The sequence below is a fragment of the Electrophorus electricus genome, chromosome 18 (assembly GCF_041902795.1).
Source record: "Electrophorus electricus isolate QZ-2024a chromosome 18, ASM4190279v1, whole genome shotgun sequence".
NCBI classification, from domain to species: domain Eukaryota; kingdom Metazoa; phylum Chordata; class Actinopteri; order Gymnotiformes; family Gymnotidae; genus Electrophorus; species Electrophorus electricus.
The window spans coordinates 11,956,070-11,968,368 of record NC_137514.1 but is presented as its reverse complement, the minus strand read 5'-3'; positions in this window follow the sequence as shown (position 1 = coordinate 11,968,368).

Sequence of the window (12,299 nt, the reverse complement as noted above, 5' to 3'; positions counted from 1 at the left end):
GGCCATCAATAACTCTCCACCATCTCCTTAACGGATGCATAAAAGTAGACAGATAAGAAACTTGGCTGGGTGCAGCCATAAATCACCTCCTGGCACTGACCTATATACAAAATAAATGGCCAAGACAGGGTTTCTTACAATGGGTATGCATGGGGCTTTAGCGCCATTACAATTATGGAAGGGATGTGGACATCTTGAGTGCATGCGGTAAATAATCAGTTAACACAGTCCAGCGCATCAGTGCTGTCGATTAACCTCAAACAGGGCATAACATGGCCCACAATTGTGTTGTATGTCTAGAGGGTGTGCAGCAGGTTTAGCAGCAGCAAACGTTTCTATATTACATCATGCTTCCAGAACGCCCTCAGTCAACTGGTGTACGATGATTTCAACAGAAGAAGAACTGTGTTTCCTGTGTTTCCCAAAAAAAACCCAAAAAAAACCCAAACAAACAAACAAACAAACAAAAAACCAGAAAAAATTTGAAAAAAAGAAGATGCAGCTATTCTAATTCTATGTTGGTATAAAATAGGCTCAGTTGGTTCCCCAGCAACACAGCCTGCTCTGGCTTTGAGGAGAACATTAGACGAGAGTCGTGAATCCCTGCTCAGATGAGCAGGTGCGGAGATCTACTTTGTGCTATTCCTGCCCGATTGGCTCTGCCTTTCCTCCGGTATGTGTGTCTAAGAAAAAAAAAAAAAAAAGCAAAAAACAAAAAAAACTTTGCAACGATTTCCAATTTCTGTCTTCCCAGCCCCACCCCTTTAAACATCTCTGATGCATGCCATTTGGGATATTATAAAAGAAAAAACAGACAAACCATCTTCTGTTATCATGTTCTTATGAATTCAACCCTGGATGCCATCCAGTCTCTGGCCTCATGGCCATCAGCAATTTATTGCAGAGCAAAGAGGAGCAAAGTAAACCAAATTAATTTCTTGTTGCTTTATGAAGCCCACTAGGGTCAGGAGGTCATGGAAGCTGGGCTGGACACAGTGTAGCCTGTATTACTCATGAATGAATGGTCCAGACAAACATGTTTGACACTCATGAGGGTCAGTTATTGCTAGGTTTTGGGTAACATTCAAGTTGGTTATGTAAGACAAGGGCCTAAAATGTTTGCATTGCCAAAATGAGGCCACGGTTATTAGTGCAATAAGGAACAAAAAGCTAGAAGCTTCTTGATACAGTGTAAATGATATCATGCCCACATGTTTCCACTTAAGTATTATTGTATGGAGAGTGACTTTAAGGTTTACATTTCGAGAACAATGTCACAGCTAATGCCCATGAGAAAAAATAAGTTTACTGTTTCTTTCTTCTATACATCAGGATTCTGCACTACTTCCTTCATTATACTGTGCTCAATCACATGGCTTATTCCCCCAAGAGGACATGGTGATTCCAGTGAAACATCAAACTCTGCACCCACCCATAAGGAATGATGAGTCACCTGTGTGGCACCAAATCCAGCCACCGGGCCTTTGTGTCCACTTTCTCCTCTCCTCCTTTTCCTCTATTTCATCAAGGGAACAGACGAGAAGCCACTCTCAGGTCACACCAGTTAAAGGTTCGATCCTGGTCCCACACAGGTCCTATGCATTGTCATGCGATGGGGGAGACAGGAATGGAGCAGGAGTGGGACCTCATGTGGAAAATTGTTCATGCTAAATGCCAGCTAAGAATAGACTGGGAATCAATCAAGATCTACTGCCACATCGGTGGACACCCATAGTCACTAACTCACCAGAAAGCACTAGGGTCCGACCTAGGTTCCTATGGGAAATAAGCACTTCTGGTTTCTTTGTCCGGTTGGTTTAAATCAGCCGTCCCGAAGCAAATCCTTGATGTCCTCAACCTGTGTAATTCATTGACCAAAAATTATTCAATGTATCACAGACCACATCTCTATATTTTGCACCAATTTACTGTTACAAAACAGAAAAAAAGAAATTATGATGGGAATCGTTACACAAGGCATATAGAATCTACCTGCAACATTTGGACTTACTCTAACTGTTCCAGTTTTCTTACTCCTTTGTTGGGGACACTAAACTCTAGTTTCTGAAAAACTTGAAAATTCCAAAAACTGCAAACATCGCATATTGCACAGTGATTACATTACAGGGAGTGCTGAAAGGTCATGATGGTGAGAGGTTAAAGGAGGGGGGGACTTTCTAAACCCACCACGTGTGGCTGCAGCTGGACATTGCTGTGGGAGGTGATATAAGACTCGGCAGACACATGACAGTATGGGAGAGAGGGAGAGAAAGCGCATTATTGTCATGCAAGCTCCATCTCCACACATAGTGTACTACATATATAGAGTAGCATAGGTCATTTATAGTCTAATATAGCATATGCTATTACATAATGAGCATCTGGTTATAGATATCTACAATGACTTGTCCAAGTAGCTTGCAAGAGTGAAAATGAATACAGATTGCATCACATATTATGATAAAGAACCGTGAGCTCCCAGCTACATGGGAAATCTTGACTGTATACAGTTGTTGTGAGAAGTAGATGAATAGAGCAGGTTTGAATATAGAGTTCATTTCCGATGCCTTAAAGTTTCATACCTCAAAGTCTTTAATCAAAACATGCTCTGAAATGTTTATTAAAAAAATAAGAGTGTGAAAGTAAAAGCTGGTTATTGAATACAGCCTTAGAATAGCTAGAATTTGAATGTTCTTCTACACCCTGCTCAGGTTTCCACCAGATGAGGTGACCCATCTTGATCTCACTAAGCATTGCAACGAGTGAGAGTGAAGAAACTCACACCTTGTTCCCAATTGTGAATTCTTCTTTCATCCATACTGCCTATAGTGTGAACTCAACGATCGAGAAAGCATTCTCGCAAATGTGAAAGTGTTTCCGCCATTGCGAGAATACCCTGACTACATTCATCTCAAATACCCTTTGAGTACTCCTTCATGTCTTGACCAACGATTAAAGGAGAAAGGTCAAACGTTTCCTCCCTGTCTGCTCAGCATGGTTCGTGCCATGCCTTGCTACTGTAGTGGTCTATAATTATGTCTGACTCATACGGCGCCGTCTGCTTCTGCTCTCGCTGCCCGTTTTGGCCGTCAGTGGCATAATGGATGTCAAATGAAACTCGGAGCTAGAAAAGAAATCTTCCTGCCTATCATTTATCACCCCTAATCATTTCCCGTAGATTCCTCAAGACCGTGTTTATTGAGCGCATCTATCTCACTGCGGCTCAGCCGCAGGACAGAGGTAGATCGGAGAGGTGTCAAGATTTAAAGAGTTCCCTTGGCCGTCGGCGAGAGCTGACAGTTCTTAATTCTTCGAAATGCTAACCCGTGAGTCGTATGTACACGGATATGCATGCTCGCCTAGCTGAGCTGACATGTGCAAGTCTGGGGGTGTCATTCCAGTCATTCCACTGTGATGCAGGCTGAAATAACAATGTGTGCATTGTGAAACTGCCCACGACAGTAGTTGATAAAACAGCGAAGACAATATATTCAGTCACATGCAGAAATATTGACAGGGCAGCATGTGGGTATGTGTAAATGTGTGTGGGGGGCATGGGCCAAGCAGTTGATTACCATTATTGCTCTATTTCTTTATTACTTGTAGACCTAATTTACACTACAAACAACAGGAGCAAATAAACTGCTGGGCTAACAGGTGGATATAACACTTGCAGAAGTGAGAATACAGTTATAGTAGTGTGGTGTACTGTTATAGTACACCACATGAACATTAACTGTTTCCAAAAGGCAGTTTTAGTGTCAGATATAACTCACGCACACTAGTCTAAATTCAGATCAAACACAGAGATAAATAATTCATGAAAGCAAAAAGGGAGACGGAGGGAGAAAGGGGAAAAACAGCTCTCCCTCTTTCCCCCATTCGTTCAAGCGAAGGTTATGACCCTCATTAAAAACCTTGGAGAAGTAAAGGAGCATTTTCAGACTGAAGACTGAAAGAGTAAAAGGGAAAGGCTGCTAAAGAGACAGCATGAATGGAGGAAGAGAGAGACAGAGAAGGGAGAGACGGAAACAGAAACAGAGAGGGAGACTTCATGTTTTAAAAGTTTTCTGATGGCTGGGTACAGCAGATGAGACAGAGGTTCCTGTTTTGCCTGCAGTGCCATGTCTATACGCAATAACCTCCCTCATGAATATTACAGCTGGACTGAATAATTTATCCTCCCATGTTCAAAATTATATGTCGTGTGGTTTCAGACTCCCATCAGACCAGAGGTGCTGTTTTAGAAATAAAGATGAGTGGCATAGCTTAGAAACTTCCATTTTATTTAATCTTTTGTTTATACAGAGATACAGATTTTGAGATGTCCTCTGCTTATGATTTGTATCAGTGTTTCTTTGCCCCCAAGCAGAGCCAACACGGGTAGGCAGTGCTCCTTTCTGCACTTGACAAAGATGGGCAGGTACGACGTGAATACTCAGCATGTTTATCGGAGTGACAACCGATGTTATTACAAAATCATAATGGCAATGGTATGATATATTGCAACTGAACAAATTAAAATGCCATGAATGCACATAAATCCATTACTGTATCCAAAGCTGCAATATTGTGCATGAACTGTAATGAAACATAAACCAGCAAAAAAAGCAAAGCAAAAAAGATAAATCCTATTCATTGCTCCATGATTGAATATGATTCTAATGTATTCCACCAGGACAGGTAAAAGAAGTCCACAGAAGGAGAAACAGCTAAATTAAGGAGCAAATTAAAGTAGTATTTTCTCTTCTTTAATCCCCTTTGGAGGAAAATTGTGCCTTATTAACTTACAGAGTCTCGATATCTGTTGTAGGGGGCAAAAGTAATGCATATAAATTTATCCCTGAATGGTAAAAAAAGATCAAACCAAACCAAGCATGAAACAAATGCATTTAATTAAAACTGCTTTTCTGTAATAAGATCTTCTTATTCCACATTTGCTCCATGGGTTAGCTAGGATGAACTAGATTAGCTAGGAGGAGGTGGAGAATACAGTTATCGTAACCTTTTCAGAGGTCAACTGCGGGAGCAAATTAATCAAAATGTCACCGTAAGTTATAACTGTGCACCATTGTTGGTGATACCCGTGAACTTATAATTCTGTTTTAAGTATGCAGAACAACCTATGAGTTATTTATCATGACCACTACTTAGGACACCAAAGAATACAAAGTGGATGCTCCCCACAGAGCATTAGCATAGACTTATCTAAAATAATGAATATGCTGGAGAAGCTGATGGTGGTTGATGTAGTTGGTTGTGTTGGTGGAGGTAGTTGGTGGTGGTTGTGAAGGTGGTGGAAAAAGTGTTGGTGGTGACGATGGTGGAGGAGGTGGTGGTGGATGTAATTGGTAGTAGTGAAGAAGGTGGGAGAGAAAGTGTTGGGGAATGTAGCTGGAAAAAAAAACTGGTGTGGTGGTGAAGATATTGGAGAACGTGGTGGTGGTGTTGGTGGTAGTAGTGGTGAAACTGATGCTGGTGGTGGTGATTCAGCTAATGTTAGTGATGATTGTTTAGAAGCACGCAATGATGGTAGTAGATGTCTGCAGTATCTCTTGAGCTTTGCATTAGACTTTAATCCCCTGATGTCCACACCACTGTTGGGGATTTAGTGTTTTCCTGCTTAAAAACACCTGCTTTAATGCATCAATTAATGATTAAAGTCCTATGTGAGTCAAATAAGGTGTGTTACAACAGGGAGATTCACAAATCCTGTAATGCCATGGCCTTGCAGTGCTGTCTGACAAACACACTTTTGTCTGCGTGAAAGCCTGTTGAACCAAAATTTGAAAATTCCTCCCTGCAATCCTGAGTAAAGATTTAAATCCGATGAGCCTGTGCTTCAAACCTAAATATAATTTTTTTTTAAATGTGTAAAAGCTTGAATAAAGAACCATGCAAAGTGCTCATTTCTTTTTAGTCATCAAAGGAGCTTTGTGGTGTCTGATTTGCACCAGCAGACTTGTGGGCGCACAGAAGACTGCTGTTCCAAAAGGCAGTGTACAAGGTGATAGTACAGTAATTATGTGTGGTTTACAGAAATGATGTACAACAGTTATCTTGTGTAAGCATTTTTACATGTTACCATTTTATGAAAATGGCCATGTGCTTGTTAATAGTCACTCCACTTAATGTCAGTCTTCTGCTTGCACTCACACATAACCACTGTGTCTGTCTAAAGACAGTAGGGACACTAAGAGTTTAGGTCTTTTTGACTTGTACACCCTGTTAGTTAGTAAGCATTACATCCTGTTGGTATGCACTATGAAGCCAGTCATTAAATGTTAAATATGTAGACAGCCCCAGAGCTGACTCGACTCTCAGCCTAATGTAGCATGACTAGATTTCATTTGTAATCTGGAACTGTTACAATACAGCGTCACCAGAATTCATTTGTAATCTGGAAGTGTTACTTTTGAGCGTGCTGTTGATGCGGTAAGTAAATATTGAACTACAATGTTTAATACATGCAAATGTGCACATGTATTCACAGTTGCATACACATACTTTTTCTCCATTAAGATCTTACTCACTAACAAACACTCTTTGTATGCACTCTTTATTCATCAATTTAGTTTGCTATCGTGTATGCTTATTATTATGTTGATTTGGCTACATTGGGCCAGCAGTGTCAAGGACACACTCAAAATGCTATCAGCGCAGTGGAAACCATGAACATATGGACAATTGCCAAGTTTTCAGACTGCTGAGCTGTCACGCCACCTCCATGTGGGGGCATAACGCCCAAGTACTCTTCTCATTTTTGCAGTGTTAGTCATGTGCAAACATTGTATATATACTGTCGATATACTGGTGAACATATTGTGAATATACTGGAATTCAGTTCCTGTCACTACAATTTCATTTATGTCGTCTTGTCATTCCACATATGCCTTGTTGCCATTACATGGTTATTACACATTGCAGTTAAACCAATAATAGGCCACTTGTGTTAAACCAATAACAGGCCACTTGTGTTAAACCAATAACAGGCCACTTGTGTTAAACCAATAACAGGCCACTTTATTTGCGTGATGCTAGGCATTGGTTGTTCAGCACTGCCTGTGAAATGGGGCCCCCAGCAGGCGAAGGACAGTGTCCTGATTTATCTTACACCATAATACTCTATATTACTGCTACTGTACCATTATGAATATGTAATCATTGACATCGCCACAGTCAATCCTATGCAACAAAAGAAGCCTATTTGGAAGAATGAGCATGGCTACCTAGCAGTTCATGCTGGTCAGAGCTGGACCCAAACTCTACCCATCCCCCCCAGCTCAAAGATTTAGTGGTTCAGTTCACACTGCTGCTTACATGCATGCAGGCAGAACAGGTCATCACCCAGGGGCTGGTGGCAGTTGTGAACAAATGGCCACGGAATATTAAGCCCTGCCTGGCTGTTCTGTGCCCCCAGCACAGGGCACTTAACTGGGGGTCCTGGAGCACTCCAGCCTGTTGGGGGTCCATACCTGTGAGGAATGAAAAAATTACACTGCCAAAAGCAAAAAGCCAACGGTGAAAAGCAACATTTTTCTCTTCAGTGTGATCTGAAATGTCCACAGCACTTTACACATGCTGATATACGCTTCAAAACAGTTTTGTTTTTCACTGACTATCACTGCTTTATGAACCTGCCTAAAATTGCATAACTCTGTGTGCTTTTATGCAAGTAGACGTAGGTGAGCTGAGTTGGTGATTTTAATTTAAAAATAAAAATGGAAAAATCAGCAAAGTGGAGATTTCTGCTGGAAGGCCAAGTCAGTAAAAAGACCCACGTGGGACGAGTCTGAAGCTTTCTAAGTGTCACGGAACGCTCGCCTCCCGCGAGGCACGTGGTTTGGCCAGCCACGTGCAGTGGGAGGACCTTCGTCAGTGGCCACGCCTGCACACACCTGCGCCTCGTCTGTTTGTGTGTATGTAAACCCCGGTCAGGGAATGCAGCGTCGTTGGTCATTGATACCATAACGTCTCAATGTGGTGTGTAAAGGCTTGGCGGCGATGTTAAACGTTATGTCCGTTCTTGTTACACGTATACGTGTTTATCATTTGTATTTAATGTTGATCGTTTCTCGTTTGTATTTATCGTGTGTGATTCTTGTGAGTGCCATTAGCGTTGTGTGTTAAATGTACGTCCCAGACGTTGGAGTCTGTGCGTCCTGCCCCTCGCCCTGCGGCTCTCGGGCCACCGCGCGTTACACTAAGTGAGTGTGTTTGAGGCTATTTTAAGCAATCAAACAGACAGATTTTCTTGAACACCATTTTGCTTTTTTCTTTCTCTCCCTTTACATCTGTCTCTTTATCTGTCTCTCTCATACATACATAAAAACATAAATGAGTTTTTATTACAGCTGATCATGTAAATCATGTGGAACACATATCCACATTAAATTTTGCAATGCATGTCTCATTCCACATACTTTAGCGGTTTCCCACTAATCTCCTCAGCTACTGAAGGCCTATTTGTTTTGTTTTTTTTGTATTTTTTGCAGTCTCTAAATGTACATTATAGCCGTTGAGGGCGAGAAAAGGAGATACATTAAATATAACTGCGAATATTTCATGGCAAAAAAACTTCTTCAACGTCTTGAAGTTAACATGCAGAACACATCAACAGGAAAAAGGAGATCACACACATAAAGAGGGGGAGCAAGAAAGAAAATACACATTCACTGAGATCTGCCAAGTGCCAGTAAAACACAGTGCGCTATTCTGCATCACTTTCCAATAATATTTGATTTTCATGATGCCTGGTCGTTATTCTTTTCCCTTCAGAGTTGATTGTCAGAAAGTGATTTTTCATTTGTTTGGTTGGCCCTCAGGTGCACACCAAATCCATCACCTTCACAAAGTCAAAGCAATCAGCAGGATGCATAATCATCAGGTTCAATCACGAAATCATCAGGAAGGTGCTAAAGCTGTTATATAAGCCGGAGCGTTGGGGTGGCTAAGCAACATTCTTTTGATCCAAATCTAGTTTTTGTCTATGGTGTTGTCAAAAAGAGTGCAAGTTTTGAAATAAGTTACATAGCCCATCAAATCTCTTGATGCATACTATTTTGTACTTTGCGGTCATGTCCAGGAACTTTAGTGCAGAGATTTGTCTGATGTTTTTTTGTGCATTATGGATGAACATACTGCCTAGAGTTAGATCACAGATTCTCAGTGCACTTCAGGAACTTTGCAGTGAACGAACATATGTTTATTTGGAGAAATGACTGGCTAATGGAGAGAAAAGCAGTGCTATATGAGTCATACTATAACAGTCTCCGATATTATGTAAGTCGGCTTTAACTTTGTATAGTCCTAAGTGACGTTATTACAGATAGGTTAGAAGTGTCTCTTCATGCCAAATGGTGGAATTACAATTTGAAGATATCTTGCATGAATATAAATAGAACAGGGAAAAACTTTAGCCAGCGACAAGGAGATAAATACAGCTATAAAAGATGTAGGCTATTCTAAACAAATCAAACTATACTGATGGCCTGCGCTTGCATGGCTGGGTCAGTATTAGCTCTTATGTATGTTTGAACAATTTAGTGATGCTACTACAATCTAGGTATCTGTAAAAATGTTATTTATAGCTAACCTACAGGTCTAAATATTACATTAGATGTAAGGCTAATGTAAAGCTAATAGAGTTAGCTGTAGCAGTTATCTTTTGTGCTAATACATTATGTCCTTTAGTCCTCTATGAATTGATCTAGATTAATGAATAATCTAGAGTTATCATTTACATAAAATTCATGCTGTAATGTAGGCTAGTCATCGCAGGTTAGCCTTTGCAGATTAGCCAAGCCACTGCATTGCTCTTTAAGGTTAAGATGCGTGGATGGGAAGAACATACACAGCAAGCACATCAGTTAATATCCAGGACAGGTCAAGCCAGTACTGCTGAGTCAGATTGGATTCTAAAACTCAGTCATTATTCTGTGGGTCTCACCCATTTCACATCACCTGTGTCTGCTGTTTCTACTACCACACTGCAACTACCAGTGACATAACTATGAAGTCCACTCCAAAGTAATCTCTGGAAGTGTTGATGTACTTATTTTTCAGTTATTAACTAGCTACTAGAATTAAGTGGCAAATTGACTTGATTGATAAACTGCACCCTGGGCACGCATACATGTGAAATGTCTCCTCATCAAGAGGAAATTGCATTTATTTTTATTTTAATTAAAAAAATCATGAAACACATTAAACATGTTAAATGAGTTAGCTAGTATAGCTAGCATTACTAATGGAGTCTCTAAAGCTTAAGCTATTGTGGTGAGAAAGTGCTAACTTGCCTGATGTTAACTTTTAAGTTATAGCTAGCTATTTAGCTAGTTGATATTTCTGCATGCCACCAGTCAAAAGGTTTGAATATATAGTGCTTTTTTTCATCTCTTCCCTGCTGGTTATTGTTTCTTGTAATATTTCACTGTGTGTAAGTGGTATTGAGAATATTAATGTTACTGTGGTACTCTTTTTATTGTATTCAAGTTTAAAGGACTACATTGTTTGTATGAATTTACATTCATTTTTCTTTAAATGGTTTGTGTACACACTTAAATGTAATTAAATGTACTATTTAATCATTGTATTATTAAATTATATAATTATTTAATTACATGCATATGTATATTTTTATTTTATTTAATTTTTTATTTCAATGATTGCGCCAGCTCTGACAACAGTGTAGAAATTAGCAGCCATTCATTTGTAAAAAATTAAAGGAGAAATAGTTGGTGAATTTTGTGTGCGCTGCCATTCAGAGATTAATCTGGTCATTGTCGTTGGTAAAATCATTGTTTCTTTGGAATCTTTAGTCAAAGTTCAGTGACTTTTGGCCACCTTTAAAAAGGACTTCTGACATTTTGGTATGTCATCACAGTTGAAAGGTTGTCAAAAAATTAAATAAAAAATTAACCAATAATATCATGGCATGTTTTCCCAGCTTGTTCACTAGTGGTATTTGGTTGTTTGCTACCAATACCTTTTTTTCCAAATACCTAAAATACCACAATTGTAGGTCCAGTAGCTGAAATCTTTACGTTTTGAAGAAGGTGGGGTACTGGAGAATTCCTGATTGTTTGTGACATTTTACCTTGCATTGTTTCAAGAATGCAAGTTGCCTAATATCTGCTATAAATTCATTTGGCAATTCCATCAGTTAAAGGTATTCTGTATACAGATACCCTTTAGGAATATACTATGCCTTCTTACTCACTGCTATAAAATCATATCATAATCATAAAATCACTAATATTCCTCACTTAACCTCTGACTATCTAGCAGTGTGTAATGATAAATAATACAAATATGGATTCATTATCCTCCATGATAGAATGCAAGCAAGCATCAATATCTGACTCCATGTTAATTTTTGAAATTCATGGATTTCTTCATCCAACCAAATGTCAATTGATAAAATCATGTTGTGATCAAATTTTTGTTTTGCTCAGAGCTACGTCACATTATGAAAGAAAAATGTGATCTGATTTCCAATTCACATTGACTTTAAAGTGGATACACAGTTAAGCAGATCACTGTAGGCCTGGAGCACCTATCCTTCCAAAACAACCTGCAAGCCTATGACCTGAAGGTGTACACACACACACACACACACACACACACACACACACACACACACACACACACACACACACACACACACACACACACACACACACACCTCAGTTACACACACAGGTACCAGTTAAAGGTTTGGACACATCTGTAAAAAGTTTCAAGCCTCTCCAACGTTTCTAGTGATTTACATTTATGACATTTACCTGATGCTTTTATCCAAAGAGACTTACAATTATGACTGCGTAAGGGCTTAAGGGTTAAGGGCCTTGCTGTGGGGCCCAACAGTGACAACTTGGCAGTGGTGGGACTTGAAGCAGCAACTTTACAATTAGAAGTCAAGTACCTTAACTACTGAGTTACCACTGCCCAATGCAATTCTACAATTTTGCTTAAATAACGCTCAGTAAACTGCTTATTTGAATTTTTGGTGACAAAACAACAAAAATAGAAATGGAAATTGAAATAGAAAGTTGCATCAATTAAATGTTTTACTTTTAGAAATGGCTCTTTATAAACCTTCTTGGTAATTTGCACAGGTGCATTAACCTCATATCCAGCCCTGTTACAACCCACAAATATCCATAAAAGGTCAATGCAAATTACCTCATGGATACATGGATACTAAGTTATTATCATTATTGTGTGAGATTAGTGATAGCAATGGCAGATTGAATGGGGGGAAAAAGAGCGATTTTGCAGAAGTCCTTGTGTCAGCG